The following is a 17,048-nucleotide window of genomic DNA, read 5'->3' on the forward strand; positions in this document are numbered from 1 at the left end:
GGAGCATAGAGTTCTGGAGAGTATGCTACTGCTGCCTGCAAGAGGCTCATTTTAGATCTAAAGACACACACGACTAAAAGTGAGAGGATGGAAAATGCTATTCAGTGCGAGTGGAAGTGAAAAGAAAGCCAGGATAGCAATATTTATATCAGACAAAATACAGTTTAAAACAAAGACTGTTATAAGAGACAAAGAAGGACATTACATTATGATTAAGGGATCAATCCAAGAAGAAGATATACAATTGTAAATATATATGTACCCAACATAGGACCACCTAAATACATAAATCAAATATTAACAGACTTAAAGGCAGAAGTTAATAGTGACACAACAATAGTAGGGGACTTTAACACCCCACTTATATCAACGGACAGATCATCCAGACAGAAAATCGGTAAGGAAACACTGGCCTTAAACAACACATTAGACCAAATAGACAATAGATATATATAGAACATTCCATACAAAAGCAGAAGAATACACGTTCTTTTTAGGTGCACGTGGAACATTCTGCAGGATAGATCACATGCTAGGCCACAAAACAAGTCTCAATAAATCTTAAGAAGATTGAAATCATATCAAGTATCTTTTCCGACCACAACAGTATGAGACTAGAAATCAACTATATCTTCAATAAATGGTGTTGGGAAAACTGGACAGCTACATACAAAAGAATGAAACTGGATTACTTTCTCATACAATGCACAAAAATAAATTCAAAATGGATTAAAGTCTTAAATATAAGACCTGAAACCATAAAACTTCTAGAAGAAAACACAGGTGGTATACTCTTTGACATTGGTCTTGGTAATATTTTTTTGGATATGTCTTCTCAGCCAAGGGAAACAAAAGCAAAAAAAAAAAAAAAAAAAATGGGAACTACATCAAACTAAAATCTTTTGCACAGTGAAGGAAATTATCAACAAAATGAAAAGGCCATCTACTGAATGGGAGAAGATATTTGCAAATGATGTAGCTGATAAGGTGTTAATATACAAAATATACAAAGAACTCATACAATTCAACATCCCCCCCACCCCCGCAAAACCAACCCAATTAAAAAATGGGCAGATCTGGATAGACATTTTTCCAAAGAAGACATACAGATGACCAACAGGCATATGAAAAGATGCTCAACATCACTAATCATCAGGGAAATGCAAATCAAGACTACAGTGAGCTATCACCTCACACCTGAAAGAATGGCTATTATCAAAAAGACAACAAATAACAAGTGTTGGTGAGGATATGGAGAAAAGGAAACCCTTGTGCACTGTTGATGGGGATATAAATTGGTGCAGCCACTATGGAAAATAGTATGGAGATTCCTCAGAAAATTAAACATGGAACTACCATACAGCCCAGCAATTCCACTTCTGGGTATTTATCTGAAGAAAATGAAGACACTAGAAAAGATATATCCACTCCTATGTTCATTGCAGCATTATTTACGATATCCAAGATATGGAAGCAACCTAAGTGCCCATTGATAGATGAATGGATAAAGAAGTGGTATATATACACAATGAAATATTACTCAGCCATAAAAAGAATGAAATCTTGCCGTTTCTGACAATGTGAATGGGCCTAGAGGGTATTAAGCAAAGTGAAATAAGTCAGAAAGAAAAAGACAAATACCATGTGATTTCATTTATATGTGGAATCCAAAAAAACAAAACAAACAAAACAGACACTGAGAACAAATTGTGGCTTCCAGAGAGGAGGGGGTTTGGGAGAGGAGAGAAATAGGTGAGGGATATTAAGAGGTACAGAATTCCTTTGTAAAATAAATGTGTCACAGGTATAAATGTACAAAGTGGGGGATATAGTCAATAATTATGTAATGTCTTTGTATGTGAACAGATCACTTATTGTGGTGATCATTTTGAAATATTGAATCACTATGTTGTGTAACAGGAACTAATGTAGTCTTATAGGTCAATTATACTTCAAAAACAAACAAAAAAACTCATAGAAAAGAAGATCAGATTTGTGGTTACCAGAGGTGGAGTGTGGAGGCGGGATAATTGGATGAAGGCAGTCAAAAGGTACAAACTTCCAGTTATAAGATAAATAAGTACTAGGGATGTAATGTACAACATGATAAATATAATTAACACTGCTGTACGTTATATAGGAAAGTTGTGAAGAGAATAAATACTGAGTTCTCATCACAATGAAAAAATATTTTTTCTATTTCTTTAATTTTGTGTCTACATGAGATGATGGATGTTCACTAAACTTATTGTGGTCATCATTTTATGATGTATGTAAGTCGAATCATTATGCTGTTCACCTTAAATGTATACAGTGCTATATGTCAATTATATCTTAGTAAAATTGGAAGAAATAAATTAAAAATAAATAAAATTTTAAAAAGCCTCCACTAACTCTCCTGTGCTGGCTTAGCTGCTGCTTCTATGTGTCTACATGACCTGTTCCTACTCCCATCAAGGTGTCAAAGCACTTAGCGCAATATCTTGCCATTGTGTACTTCCCTGCCACTTAAAAAGGATAGCAGTCATGTCTTGCTCATTTTTAAATCTCTGATGCTAGCATACTGCCTAGCAAATGGGAACTGTTCAGTAAGTATCTCCTAAGTTATGTTTATTGTTAAATAAGTTGATTTTGGGAAACAGTACCAAAGCTTTTGTTGTAGGGTAACCTGAAATTATAGGCTTGGAAAAGGAACTTAAAAGTCTCAGACATTATAAATGACTCGTAGGCTCTGCTTGCTTCTCAACCTGATGGACTTGGCAGACATGCAATGATGGATACACATGAACATCGCATGCGTCCCAACACAGTGTGTGTTTCCAAGAGCGTCACATGACACTCATTCCTCTGCAGGTAAAGAGCCCTGGGCCAGCTGAGCTAGATTAGTTCACTCTGGGTGAGCCTTACAGGCTGCTGGCACACCTCAGGAGAGTGCGGACTGTGTGTCAAGTGCACGAAAGCCAACTAGGGCAGAGAGCATGGGAACCGGTTGGAAGAAGAATGACACCACAGGGAGATGAATCTCCCATTCAGCAATTCTAGTCCCAGCTCTTTCATTAATGAGCTGTGTGACCTTGAACAAGTGTCTTCCTCTTTTTGGCTCCAGTGTCCATACTTGTCAATGAGGGCTTGGATTGGCTGGGCTCCAAAATCCCTTCCAGGATTGATGCTCTGGGATTTTGTGATCAGTGTGAAGACTGCAGATCTCAGTGGAAGGAAGCAGGTAAGTGTGTATTAGGAGCATGTGGCAACTGACCCATTGGTTCCAGGCCTTCAGCAGTCTTCAGCAAAAGGGAGCCAAGCTAGGACAGAGATTTGCTTTAAGTCACCCTGGAAGTAGAGACCTCTGGGGCGCGGTAGCTCACCATTGTGTCTTAAGGCTCTAAGTCAGGTCTGTCAGAAGGAAGCGTTTCCAAGGATTGGAGTGGGGGTAGGTGGGTGGCAGAGAAGTGTTAATTTTCACTTAACAGTAAAATTACCACATTTAGGGAAAGTTTTTATGTTTATTGACCAATAATTTTGATCATTTTCTTTGCATTGAAATTATCCAAAGTTTAAGTGTTGGAAATGATTCAAAGAGTACCACCTGGAACTTAGCTGAGGCAGGCATGACAGCAGTGCAGTGTTTTTGAACGGAACTGTTAAGTAGGTGAATTGAGATTTTTTGAGGCTATGAACCATCAAGTCATAGAAATTCAGATTTGCCTTAGCCAAGTAAAACAATCCAGTTTATTCTGAATTCTTAAATGGGTGGTAGTGGCTTTGATAATTGTATTAAAGACTCCTTGGGAAGCATAAAGAAAAGTATATATATATATGTGTGTTTAATTGAATAAATACTCATAACCAACTGTTTCTAGTTGATTAGCTCTAGTACTTGGCAGAGAACTTAGGGTGATAAAGAAAAAAATAACATTATGATTTTTAAAAATCCTGGGAATATTCTTTTTGGTCATGATTCACTGGTGTCAGAATTTCTGAGAGGTGTATGGAAACTCCCATCTTTGTCCCTGAAAGAACTGGAAATACATGAGTACAAGGTGTGCTCAGGAACTCGAGCTTCTGGCTCAAGGTGACTCCTTTCAAATCTGGTCCTTCCTTTGTGTTGACCAAGAGTTTCCTCAGCTTCTTAGAAAAATGCTTGTGTAATGATTCACTTTGGTTCTGAAAAGATAGATGCATAATCGCTTAACTTCTTGAAGCTGTTTGGATTTGAATCCTAGTGGACAAAGCACAAGCCAAATGTTGGTGTGGAGAAGTGCCATTTTTAGCTCTCAGAATGGAGGTGGGCCAGGAGCAAAGAAAAGCACCTCCTGAGAAATGAGGGGACCAGCCAGATGCAGAAATGGGCCTCCAGGAAGAGGAGCCAAAACACAAAAATAGTAATAATTAAATTTGCTGAGTATTACTTTGTGTCAAGCAGGATTCCAAATCATAATGATCATAATCAGAATTATACTATTAATAGTTCTCACACCAGCCCTCTGAGGCAGGCTCTCTTATTTCCATTTTCTAAATGGAAAACTCAGGTACAGAGGTTAAATATTCACCCAAGGAAAATTAGGTGGTAACTGTAGAGCCAGGATACAAACTCAGGTAGTTGGGCTGCAGAGTCGTTGCTGTTAACTACCTGTGCCCTGGTGCATCTCTAACCTTTCAAGGTCATATACAACTCTCATTCTATATCTCCAGCATCCGGTCTGGGGCTGGGAAGGTAATGGGCTTTGTTGAGTGTTCCTGAACTGAATGGAACCAAGCAGACTCAGCCTGTGCCCACCTGGAGTCTGTGGGAGGCTCTGTTTGACTCAGCACAGTACTTGAGAGGAGCAGAATGCTAGCCAGTCCCTGGGGGCTGGCAGCAGAAGCCCAGTCCAGCCAGCTGATGTGGGATCGTGGGCAGGATTCCCTCTCACTGAACAGAAACAGGAAGGAAAACCATGGGTACACAGGAGCCCAGAGCTGGGGGTGTGAAGAAGCAGCCTGCTGGTTCCATAGCATTTACGGGAACTCACTGCCACCAGCCCCTGTACTGGGCACTGGCCACTGTGGATACAGAGTTGGATTGTCCACATTCCATGCCCTGGAGGAGCTCCATGTTAGTACTGGGAAAGGCTACCTATCTGATAGGAGCCAGAAAATTGCCTTAGGACCCCTGTCCTACTTTGTAGGGCCAGACGAGATTAATTCTCAATTCTATTGTCTCTCTTGTGGAGTTTTAAAATTCAGCTCACTGCCATTAACTGGATTCAGAAGATGGGTTATATAACTTTCAGATCTCTCGAACTTTCTGGATTAAGAATGTAGGGCTATGAATAGCCAAAGCAATCTTGAGACAGAAAAACTGAGCAGGAGGAATCAGGCTCCCTGACTTCAGACTATACTACAAAGCTACAGTAATCAAGACAGTATGGTACTGGCACAAAAACAGAAATATAGATCAATGGAACAGGATAGAAAGCCCAGAGATAAACCCACACACATATGGTCACCTTATCTTTGATAAAGGAGGCAAGAATATACAATGGAGAAAAGACAGCCTCTTCAATAAGCGGTGCTGGGAAAACTGGACAGCTACATGTAAAAGAATGAAATTAGAACACTTCCTAACACCATACAAAAAATAAACTCAAAATGGATTAAAGACCTAAATGTAAGGCCAGACACTATAAAACTCTTAGAGGAAAACATAGGCAGAACACTCCATGACATAAATCACAGCAAGATCCTTTTTGACCCACTTCCTAGAGAAATGGAAATAAAAACAAAAATAAAGAAATGGGACCTAATGAATCTTAAGAGCTTTTGCACAGCAAAGGAAACCATAAACAAGATGAAAAGACAACCCTCAGAATGGGAGAAAATATTTGCAAACAAAGCAACTGACAAAGGATTAATCTCCAAAATATACCAGCAGCTTATGCAGCTCAATATCAAAAAATCAAACAACCCAATCCAAAAATGGGCAGAAAACCTAAATAGACATTTCTCCAAAGAAGATATACAGATTGCCAACAAACACATGAAAGGATGCTCAACATCACTAATCATTAGAGAAAAGAAAATCAAAACTACAGTGAGGTATCATCTCACACCAGTCAGAACGGCCATCATCAAAAAATGTACAAACAGGGCTTCCCTGGTGGCACAGTGGTTGAGAGTCCGCCTGCTGATGCGGGGGACATGGGTTTGTGCCCCGGTCTGGGAGGATCCCGCATGCCACGGAGCGGCTGGGCCCGTAAGGCATGGCTGCTGGGCCTGCGCGTCCGGAGCCTGTGCTCCGCAACGGGAGAGGCCACAGCAGTGAGAGGCCCGCGTACCGCAAAAAAAAAAAAAAAAAAAAAAAGTACAAACAATAAATGCTGGAGAGGGTGTGGAGAAAAGGGAACCCTCTTGCACCACTGGTGGGAGTGTAAATTGATACAGCCACTATGGAGAACAGTATGGAGGTTCCTTAAAAAACTAAAAATAGAACTACCATATGACCCAGCAATCCCACTACTGGGCATATATCCTGAGGAAACCATAATTCAAAAAGAGTCATGTACCAAAATGTTTATTGCAGCTCTATTTACAATAGCCAGGACATGGAAGCAACCTAAGTGCCCATTGACAGATGAATGGATAAAGAAGATGTGGCACGTATATACAATGGGATACTACTCAGCCATAAAAAACAACGAAATTGAGTTATTTGTAGTGAGGTGGATGGACCTAGAGACTGTCATTCAGAGTGAAGTAAGTCAGAAAGAGAAAAACAAATACCGTATGCTAACACATATACATGGAATCTAAAAAAAGAAAAAATGGTTCTGAAGAACCTAGTGGCAGGACAGGAATAAAGACACAGACGTAGAGAATGGACTTGAGGACACAGGGAGGGGGAAGGGTAAGCTGGGACGAAGTGAGAGAGTGGCATGGACATATATACACTACCAGATGTAAAATCGATAGCTAGTGGGAAGCAGCCGCATAGCACGGGGATATCAGTTCGGTGCTTTGTGACCACCTAGAGGGGTGGTATAGGGAGGGTGGGAGGGAGACGCAAGAGGGAGGAGATATGGAGATATATGTATATGTATAGCTGATTCACTTTGTTATACAGCAGAAACTGACACGACATTGTAAAACAATTATACTCCAATAAAGATGTTAAAAAAAAAAAGAATGTAGGGCTAAAGTGGTGGCAAGGCTGGGTAGACAGAACTTGGGAAAGGACTCTGCAATTGAAATGGCTAGAGAGATTGCTGGATAAGAGAAAGGAGAAAAAGAAAGACATCTGTTCTTATGTTCATATAACACTAGGACCTATTTATTCCAGTAGGGAGGAGAGAACATTTATTCTCTGTGTTAGCCATGGAACCGGCTTTGGGGTCAAGTTTCTTGAGTGATGAAGCAATTTTGGTAGGCTAGGATTCATTTGGTGATGAGCAATGAAGGTGATGCCTGGTTTGCCTGGATAGTCCCAGTTTATGCTTGTTATACTGGTGGCATTATTTAAATTGCCTTGTTTCACTCTAAAAAGTATCCTGGTTTGGATGATAAATTTTATAGTCATGCTGCCCAAGGACAAAAAACCACCTGCATTTTTCTGGTGGGCTTGAGTTCTGAGTTTTAAACCGAAAGAGATGTTGGAGTATAAACATCTCTTGCTAGATAGCCTTTTCCTCTGTTACCACCATGCCTGAATATGGACAAAAGTCAATCCTTTCCCCCTTAGCTTGGCTGGAAAATATAAAACTAAAATTTACTCTAAAAATTAATAGAACACCCCCCATCACCACCACCAATCTCCTTTAAAATAGAAAAACAGACACAGGGTACAAATTCATTAAGTTTTTGCCATAGATCTACTTGACTGGCTCCATTTAGAGATATCAGTTCTTGAATTTTTTAGCTTTCCTCCACCTAGAGTTCTGGGGCACACAGCCAGACAGAGGCTGGAGTGGGGTGCTGGTAGGGAACCACAGATGTAGGGGGGAGCCTGTCAGCCTCTCACGTGTCCTGCTGTTCTATAGGACCCTAGTCCTTGAGGTATCATCTTCTGACTCCTGAGGGAAGGGAGGGAGGAGAGTCGTTTTCTCATCCCTGGAGATCTGCTTGAAACATAGTCGCTGTGACTGTAGTGATTAGTAGAAACTTGCGAAAGAATCAAGGAGAAGGAATGAAATTGGCGTTTCATGAAATTTAATTGAGCATTGCCCTGCTCTTTAGTTTATCTGACCACATTTACAGATGGAGGAAAACAAGGATTTGGGGAAGGAGCCTTTCTTGTGTGTCCTTTGCTCTCTCTCCCCTCACTGGTCCATCTACCTGTGTCTGTGTTGTTGTGCTGCTATTGCTAAAGCCATCAAACGAGACCTGTGACTGTACTCAACCTTAGTCATCTGTTACAGAAGCATTTTTGGACTGTTTGAATGGCTTCATCACCTCGTTCCTTTGGATACACATGCAGATTAGGAGGAATGTAAATAGACAATTATTGAGCATTAGGCCTGTCATAGATATTGAAGGGAATTACAGGGTCAAGAAATTATAGTCAAAATTCAAAGAGACGTGAAAAGGATGAGACATTGTTTAGGTTTTGATGTTAGAAGCTCATTGTTTCAAAGATCTGGGAGTGTGTGATAAAACCATGCCAGCTCTTTTTAAAAAAATTTTTTAACGTGTTTATTTCTTGTTTCTTTTCTTTTTTAATTTTATTTATTTTTTATACAACAGGTTCTTATTAGTTATCCATTTTATACATATTAATGTATATATGTCAATCCCAATCTCCCAATTCATCCCACCACCACCACCCCACCCCCACTTTCCCCCCTTGGTGTCCATACGTTTGTTCTCTACATATGTGTCTCTATTTCTGCCCTGCAAACTGGTTCATCTGTACCATTTTTCTAGAAAACCATGCCAGCTCTTGTTTCCACCTTCCCAACATAAAACAGCTAAAGATCACTGAATAAATTAATAAGAGATAGCAAGGGTGTGCTTCCTCAAGGAAAATTCCCCTAAGAAGCTCGCCATTTCAGGAAGACATGGGTTGTGGGTTTTGTGAATCAGCTTTAAAGGAGCCAGATGAGCTTATGACCAGTGATAATATCTGTAGGTACTGAAGTCAAGACAGGGTAGTCAGTCAATTCTCATGCTTCCTTCATGTCACAGGGGCCACACGAATGGGCTGGGAATGTTTCCCTGCAGGGTCCTTGCTGATACTCAATTTCCTCTGATAAATTGCCTCATTCTTCTCATCAAATCCTCTTCAAAATGAAGTAAGTTCTGGGTTGATGAAATAACACACTGATCATTTAAGAAACGTGACATAACCTACCTGTGAAGATTATTGAATGTGTGCAGAAGCCTTCCAAATTTTAAACTCTGGGGGTAGAAACAAATCCCAAGGCACTGCCATTGCGCAAAACCTTGTTTTCGTTTGCAAATCATGCCCGGGAAATGTCATCAGAAACAACTTGTCAATCTGAGAAGCAACAACACTCATAACTTTATAGTAATGATAGAAATACTGAGAGTATTTAAGTTTGAATAAAAACAATAGTTAAAAGGTATCAAAGGCATATTGTGTGCCACGTCCTGCCCTGAGTTTTACATGCATTGTCTTGTTTAATACTCCCAATAATAAGTATTCTTACGTAGGCATTATTATATTATTATTCTAATTTTACAGATGAATATTATTACAGCCCAACTTCTCTCTAGAATTTCTGACCAGACATCGACTGTCTTCTCAACCTCTCTGTTTGGATAGTTAATAGGCATCTCAAGTTTAAAGTGTCCAAAACTTGGCTGCTAACATTCGTCTTCTCCTTCCCCTTCTTCCAACAAACTTCCACCCCTTCAGTCTTCCTCATCAAAGGTGATGGCAACTCCAGCCTTCACGATGCTCAGGCCGAAAGCCTGGGAGTTGTCTTTGACTCCTCTCTTTTCGCTCACACACCACATCCCATCTGGTTAGCAAATTCTGATGCTGCACCTTCAAACTGTATCAGAATCTGACCACTTCTCACTCCTCCACTGCTACTACCTGGTTCAAACTACCGTCCTCTCTCAGCTGGATGGCTGCTGTGACCTCCGTCTGCCCTCGCCCCCTTCAAGTCTATTCTCTTCCAGGTAGCCAGACTGCCCCTGTTAAAATGAAAGTTCAGAACCCTCCAGCAGCTTCTCATCTGACTCAGAGTGGAAATCAAAGCCCTTACAATGGCTACAAAGCCTCACGAGGGGCCAGCTTCTTTTCTGATCTTTACTTTGAGTTTGCACACCCTGAATTTTATGCAGTGTTTTGTGCATATGTGAATCTGTGTGTTCTTCTGGGAGAGTCTATGTAGTGGTCATCAGATTCTCAAAGGAATCAAAATCTTCCAAAAGCTTAAGAATCACTGCTTGGAGGAAACGTCATACCTGAAAATCCAATTTAAAGAAGGCATTTATTCAAATTATAAAATGATTTGGAAAGAATTCTTTATTTTTTTTAAAAAAAACCATTGAGTTGTACCCTTTATTTTATTTTTAAAAATTAATTAATTAATTAGTTTATGCTGGGTCTTAGTTGCGGCAGGCAGGCTCCTTAGTTGCGGCTCATGGGCTTCTTAGTTTTGGCACGTGTGCTCCTTAGTTGCGGCTCAGGGGCTCCTTAGTTGCAGCTTTCAGGCTCCTTAGTTGTGGCATGTGAACTCTTAGTTGCGGCATGCATGTGGGATCTAGTTCCTTGACCAGGGATTGAACCCGGGCCCCCTGCATTGGGAGAGTGGAGTCTTAACCTCTGTGCCACCAGGGAAGTCCCGGAAAGGATTCTTTATTTAACAAAAGGAATCATTGAAAATGTCTTGTGCATTCACAATACAATGAAATTAAATATATTTAATTATTTTAGCAGACTCTTTGTGACCCAAGTGTATCAGTTCTAAGAGGATTCAGAGTAAGTCAGGCTACAATAAAATCTATGTGTAACAAATAGATGTTTGAGCCTCTAGCTAACAGTTCTCTTATTTTAAATAATAGCAAACCTATATGCACAGTTTGGGGCCTGTTATGTGTAAGGTATTATATTTGGAAACATTTTTTACATGTTTCAGTACATAGAGTAATGATGTCTGTCTCTGTATGCTCTTCTCACCTTACCCCTCATCCTAGAATTTGTAGCATTTCACAGATCAGCAAGCTGTGAAATGAGATTGGACCCAAAGTGATTCTCTTGCCAAGGAGAGAGATCAGCAGTGATTGCAGGTGAGTCAGCCTGGATATGGGCTCTTGGGTCCCTGAAACCCCAGCACTCAATTGTCTTCTGCATCATTCCCTTGACCATTTATAGACTAGAAACCTGACCTATATCCCAGGGGTGTTGTGTGAATTAACCAGTAAACTATAATTAATTGTGAAGTAAACATTAATTATTGTTTTCACGGTCAGTTCTGGTCTGGGTTCCTGACCTGGAGAGAGAACCTGCTCGCACAGTGGCCTCTGTGTGGGTTCAGAGCACCCCACAAACCTGTGAGGGTTGTGTCCTCCTTTGATGTATGTTAGGAGTACTCCAAAGAATCGTAAAGCACTCGATTTCACACTGGAAAGGTGTCCTGTTTGTGATTGCAGGGAACCTGGTCTCTGTCTCCAGCACTAGAAGGGCTGCCGTGGGGCAGAAGTTGCTGATTTGTTCTTCATGGGCCCAGAGGGCATAACTAGGACAAATGGGGAGGCAGACGTTAGCCCAAGAGTGGGAAGAACTTCAACGGCTGGAGCAGTTCAACTATGGAACCAATGCCTGAAAAAAAAAAAAAAGGGAGTTCTTCCTGGCCATGGAAAAGTTCAAGGAAAGGCCAGATGACTTTTTATTTTCAAATAATTTATTGATTGATTACCTACCCTATGTGGGGCATTATGCTAAGTGCTGGAGGAACCCAAATGTGAACTAGACAAGGACTGTGCTTTTAGCACAGATGTAAGAGGGAAGATAAAATCCATTCATCCATCCATCCATCCAATGAATATATAGTCATCCCTCAGTATTCATGGGAGATTAGTTCCAGGACCTCTGCCCCACACCCCACCCCAACAGATACCTAATCTGAGAATGCTCGAGTTCCTGGTATAAGATAGGACAGTACAGTCTGTATAAAATAGTATAGTCTGCCCTCCATATCTGTGGCTGCAGAACCCTTAGATACAGAGGGCTGACTGTATATTGAGGTATCATAGCACTGAGTGCTCTACAGTACTGAACAAAGCAAAGACTTACGTGTCTTACAGGTGGTATATGAGATTGCCAATAAGAACTCCTAAAGCATGAAGTTAATGTTAGCCTTTGAGACTGAAATTAGGAAAAGTTAACATGAAACAAGGTCAATTGGCTAATGGGGATATAAGTATAAGTAGGAAAGCTTAAGTATAACAAATCATAACATGCTTTGGCAACTGTGATGACTGTTAGTGTAAAGCGGGTGGTCTGCATGGAGCTAGAAGACAGGGAGTCAAAGGAAAAATATTTGTGAATTCGTTCCTAGCATGATCTGAATACAAGGTAATGGACCAGGGACTGAGGACATCAGGCTTTCAAAGCTCAGTGACACTGGCTATTGAGATCATTTAACTCATACTCTTTTCAAGAACCTCTTCCTCTTCTCCTGCCTGACTCCTACTTATCTTCAGGTTTTAACTTAAATGTAACTTTCCTGGAAAAGCCTCACCTGTACTCTCACAGTACTATGTACTTCTCCTACACGGCACTTATCACAGCTGTAATTTATTGTTTCTTAGCATCTCTCTTCCTCACTAGACCAGAAGCTGAATAAGGATAGAAGACGTGTCAGTCTTATTCATCCCTGTAACCCATTGCCTGGCACATAGAGGTACTCAGTAAATATTTGTTAAACGACTGGATAAATAAATGAAAGACAGAATGAATCTGATTTCCCAGGAAGATTTTTCCCTAAGGGAAAAATCCCCTGAGCAGAGAGATGACTTTTATTTCTGGAATTCTTGGAGATCTCACTTACAGCAGGATTCTAACATAAGGTAGAAATGCAAGTGAACAGGAAATGAGCTATGGGACTTCAGAGATGGAATAGCAATCGTGGAAGTGGTTATGTAAGAGAGGGCACCTGACCTGAGTACCAAATCAAAGATGGGATTTGGCATGTGGAACTAAGGGGTGGAGGGTGAAAAGGTTATTCTAGCCAGAGATGAACAGCATGAACAAAGATACCAAGTTTTGAATTCAGAGTGAATGTAGAGGAGTGATGGGACGTAACATGGGGAAAGCAGGCTGGGATCCCACTGAGACAGGCAGGATAAAGTGTTTGGACTTCTTCATCTGTTGGTAAGCTTTGCCATAGAGGGGATCCCTGCATTGCATGGGGGTCAGTTCCTTTCACAGTGTTCCAAAAGATAGAGCGTGGACAGTGACAAGGACTGGATGACTCCAGGAGAAGGCCAGCTGGCTGTCTTCCTAAAGGTCCTCACAGTGGGGTGTAATTACCAGGGATCTCATAGGGTCCAGGTTCTGGCCCTTTGTCTGTCAGGCTCGAAAATCTGTTTATCCACACTCAAAGGTTAACCTAATCTCACAAGGCTACTGTATATAACCAGGATGCTTATTTAGTAATTCACAAGGAAAACTAGCATTGCTAAAGGTATCAAATGCTCAAGTCCTATGACTAGAGCCCTGTAAGCAGACCACATAAGAAGTCATATTATAATTAGGTGTCTGTTTGTTAATTCACAAGAAATATATTGCCCAAGGATGCCCAAGTCCAATGGCTAGGTAGTCATTTCCTATAGGTGGATCTACACGAGAAGCCACACTATAATCAGTTCCTTGATAAACTTGGAGTTTAGGACAAGGGGAACTCATTAAAAGAATGTTTAGAGACATGTAACCTAGTCCTCTATAATAGGCAGGTACTTGTCACCATAATTACCTAGGTCACCTTTTAAACCAGAACCCCTCTTCCCTGGATGGTATTAGATGGACAGTGATAAGGTTTGCTTGTCTGACCTCCTTTCCTTGCATTTTCATGGCTGGTCAACCTCCCTTCTGACTGATACTTGCCTTCTTTAACTATATTAACACTTCCAATCGGATTTCATCAAGTTCTCCTGGTCTGAGAACCATTCTGTTTCTTTAGGATGACTTAGCAAATCTCTGCTGTAATCCATGTGTTGATGTCCCAGTTTAACTCTTAAGAGGACAATCTCATTTCTGATTCTTTCAGGATCATTCACTGTTGCCCCTAGTACTGACAACACTTTCCAGTCTCGAGATTCTAGGGCACACCAAGCCTCCAATGGCTTAGAACAATCTTATATTTAACACTGTCAGATTGTCACAAACTAGATAAAGCCTCAGTGATAATAACCTTTCCATTCCATTCATGTGCTTTTTTGCGATCAAAACACACATTCATGTCTGTTATCATTCTAAGATGAAATTCTTTACCTCAAGAGGTAAACAAGAGGTTAACAAGAGGCAGAAACAGAGCTCAGATCCCAGGCCACTTTCTAGTATATTCCACTCCTTCACCATGTAATAGAAGGGTTTTCTTTTAAATTCCACATATATTGAAAAGAAAAATCATATTACACTAATGTTTAATTTATCCACTTGAAGGTCACGCAGAGAAGTCAAGTGTTGAGGTTTAGCATGAAAACCATGATGGAGAATTCTAGTGTCAGAACCAGGGCTTGATTAGCAGTAGAAATGCCCAATCCTGTCCCTACCTCAAGGAGGCAGAACACTGGGATTAGACAGACCCCTGTGGGCAGAGCTGGCAGGAGAATAGGAACAAAGACCAGATCACAGACTGGAAGGCCCATGGGTGAGCCCAGAGTTGGAAAAGAGGGGGCTGGTATCCCTGAGGATGTTGCCACCAAGCCACAGGGAAGATGGGATGAATGGCCTCTCTTAGTCTTTCTGGAATCAAAACACTCTTTCCTCTAAGCACTGCTGGATATAGGAGGATACATTCTCACTCTTTGCTTCCTTGCCCCAGACTTTACAGAGAACACCTCCCTTTGTGATAATGACCATTAATGAGTACCACCTTGTGCCAGGTCGGGGCTAGGAATATTATTTTGCTCCTAACAAGCTTGAAGATTGTATTGCCTCCAACCTCCACCCAAGAAACTATAACCCTTAGAGGTTAAGTAACTTGACCAAGGTCACTCACTAATGTATGTTGGAAATGGATTCTAAGGCAGTTTGGTTTGATGTAAAACTCAAGCTTTTCCCATTGTGCCATGCTGACCCTCAATACATTCATGTCTCAGATGAGCTGTTATAATTCAGGCCTTTTTTGTCCTCCAATCCTGCTGGTCAGAGTGTGAGAACAAGAGACAAAAGAAAGGCAGGAAAAGTCTTGCATTCATTACATGCTAGAGCCAGACCGTCTGTGCTCAAATTCAGGTTCTACCACCTGCCAGCTGTGTCACCTGGGACAAGTCATACCCTCTCTGTGCCTTTTTTCCTCACTTGTAAAATGAGGAAAATAATAGTACTTACCTAAAAAAAAATGGTAGTATTCACTTTATAGGATTGTTGTGAGAATCAAATATGTTAATATAACTATAGTGCTTAGAAAAGTATCTGGCACATAGTAAATGCTTAATAAAATTAGCCATTAATATCTTTTGATTAAGTTGAGATCTTGACCTCAATCCAGTCTGACCCCTTCTTTGGATGTGGAAGACACTGCAGCCTCATTAATTCCATAATTCTCAGCCATCTGTTGGGGTGGGTTACTTTCTAGATGGGTCATCTGAACGATTTTAAGGGATCATCTTAACCATTTTAACAGATCCCTACTGACGTAAATATCAGACTTCATCTAGAATTCTAGGGTCATACCATGGATAGTCCCTACAGTTTGCCTCTGCTGTACCCTCCTCCCTCCTTTCCTAGAAATGCCTGTCTAAAGGGACTGGTGAGTTTACTGGAGATCTGCCCTGACGTGGTGCCAGCAGCCCACAGGTCATTAGTGCTCCCCAGAGAGCCCATTCCTTGCATGCTTTGTAGCTCAGCAGACTCCCGAGTCTTCTCAGCCAGTGACATTCCAGATGCCTGAGCTGGCAGGAAAGGGTGGGGCAGCCCCAGTTGAGTCCAGAAAGGAAACTAGGTCTGTCCACACAGACAGCTACAGACCAATTAAAATGGTGCATAAGCTAATTAAGGACTGTGAACGAGGTGCCACTTCCCTGAGGTGCCAGTACATGCCGGATAATGACAGCCTTGGGCCGGAACCTTCTATGACTTGAAACTGGATAACTTAGGTGACAGGATTAAAACAAAAAGGACAACCACCTGCAAGATATAACTTCATACTTTCAAATGGAATCTTTAATACAGTTCGATTTCAGAAATATTTGTGAAACAATTAGGGCAGGAAACAGTGCTGGACATTATGGAGACACAAATACGTGACACTCAGGGTGTCAGTTCTCCATCTCTACTCCCACTTCTTATCGGCACCTACAGTTCCTCTCACATGCACTATTGTAATCATCTCTTAACTGGTCTCCCCATCTCCTGTGTTTCCTCAGCCACAATCCATACAAACAAACTTTGGTTGTATAACACTTCACTCAAAATGGCTTCCCACTGCCTACACATTAAGTACAAATATCTTACCGATATTAAAGACCCTACAGACTGGCCCAGATTAACCCTTCCAGGTTTTCCTCTAACTTACTGCTCTCCTCCATGCCAGCCTTATTGGTCTACTACAGTTTCCTGAAACACACTGTCTTTATTTTCTCCTCATCTTCCTCTTTCCCTGAATCTGTTACAAGGCACAGCATGGCTTCCCTTCCCATCTCTGACTAGAGAGATCTTGCCCACCTTTCAAAACTTGTCTCCAGTGCCACTTCTTCCCTAAAGCATCCCATGATGTTGGCTTCCTCTATTGCGACGTCATCAATCCCTTGTTATCCTGCATTGCACTTGGTTTATCCTTCTCTCACGTCTGAGTTTTCCTCCAGCCAGTCTCCCGAGGAACCGGTCCTGGGATTGACTTTGTCATTTTCCTCTCCCACAGCATAGCTAGCATGAT

The 17,048-nt window shown here is 41.2% G+C and overlaps 2 long non-coding RNA genes across 2 annotated transcripts in view; one reads left to right on the forward strand and one right to left on the reverse strand.

Annotated features, from left to right (window-relative positions):
• The first annotated feature begins 3,021 nt into the window (after nt 1-3,021).
• Nucleotides 3,022-17,048, forward strand: part of LOC109552403 (uncharacterized) — a 35,304-nt gene continuing 21,277 nt past the window's right edge. The window contains exons 1-2 of the long non-coding RNA XR_002179210.3: nt 3,022-3,223; nt 11,143-11,235. This is a non-coding gene — a long non-coding RNA (uncharacterized lncRNA). The remainder of the gene's footprint in view (nt 3,224-11,142; nt 11,236-17,048) is intronic.
• Nucleotides 10,461-17,044, reverse strand: LOC141278991 (uncharacterized). Its single transcript, XR_012332596.1, has 3 exons — nt 16,838-17,044; nt 11,498-11,767; nt 10,461-10,743 (listed from the first exon to the last, which is right to left on the reverse strand). It is a non-coding gene; the product is annotated as an uncharacterized lncRNA (long non-coding RNA).

The sequence above is a fragment of the Tursiops truncatus genome, chromosome 6 (assembly GCF_011762595.2).
Source record: "Tursiops truncatus isolate mTurTru1 chromosome 6, mTurTru1.mat.Y, whole genome shotgun sequence".
Classification (NCBI taxonomy): Eukaryota; Metazoa; Chordata; class Mammalia; order Artiodactyla; family Delphinidae; genus Tursiops; species Tursiops truncatus.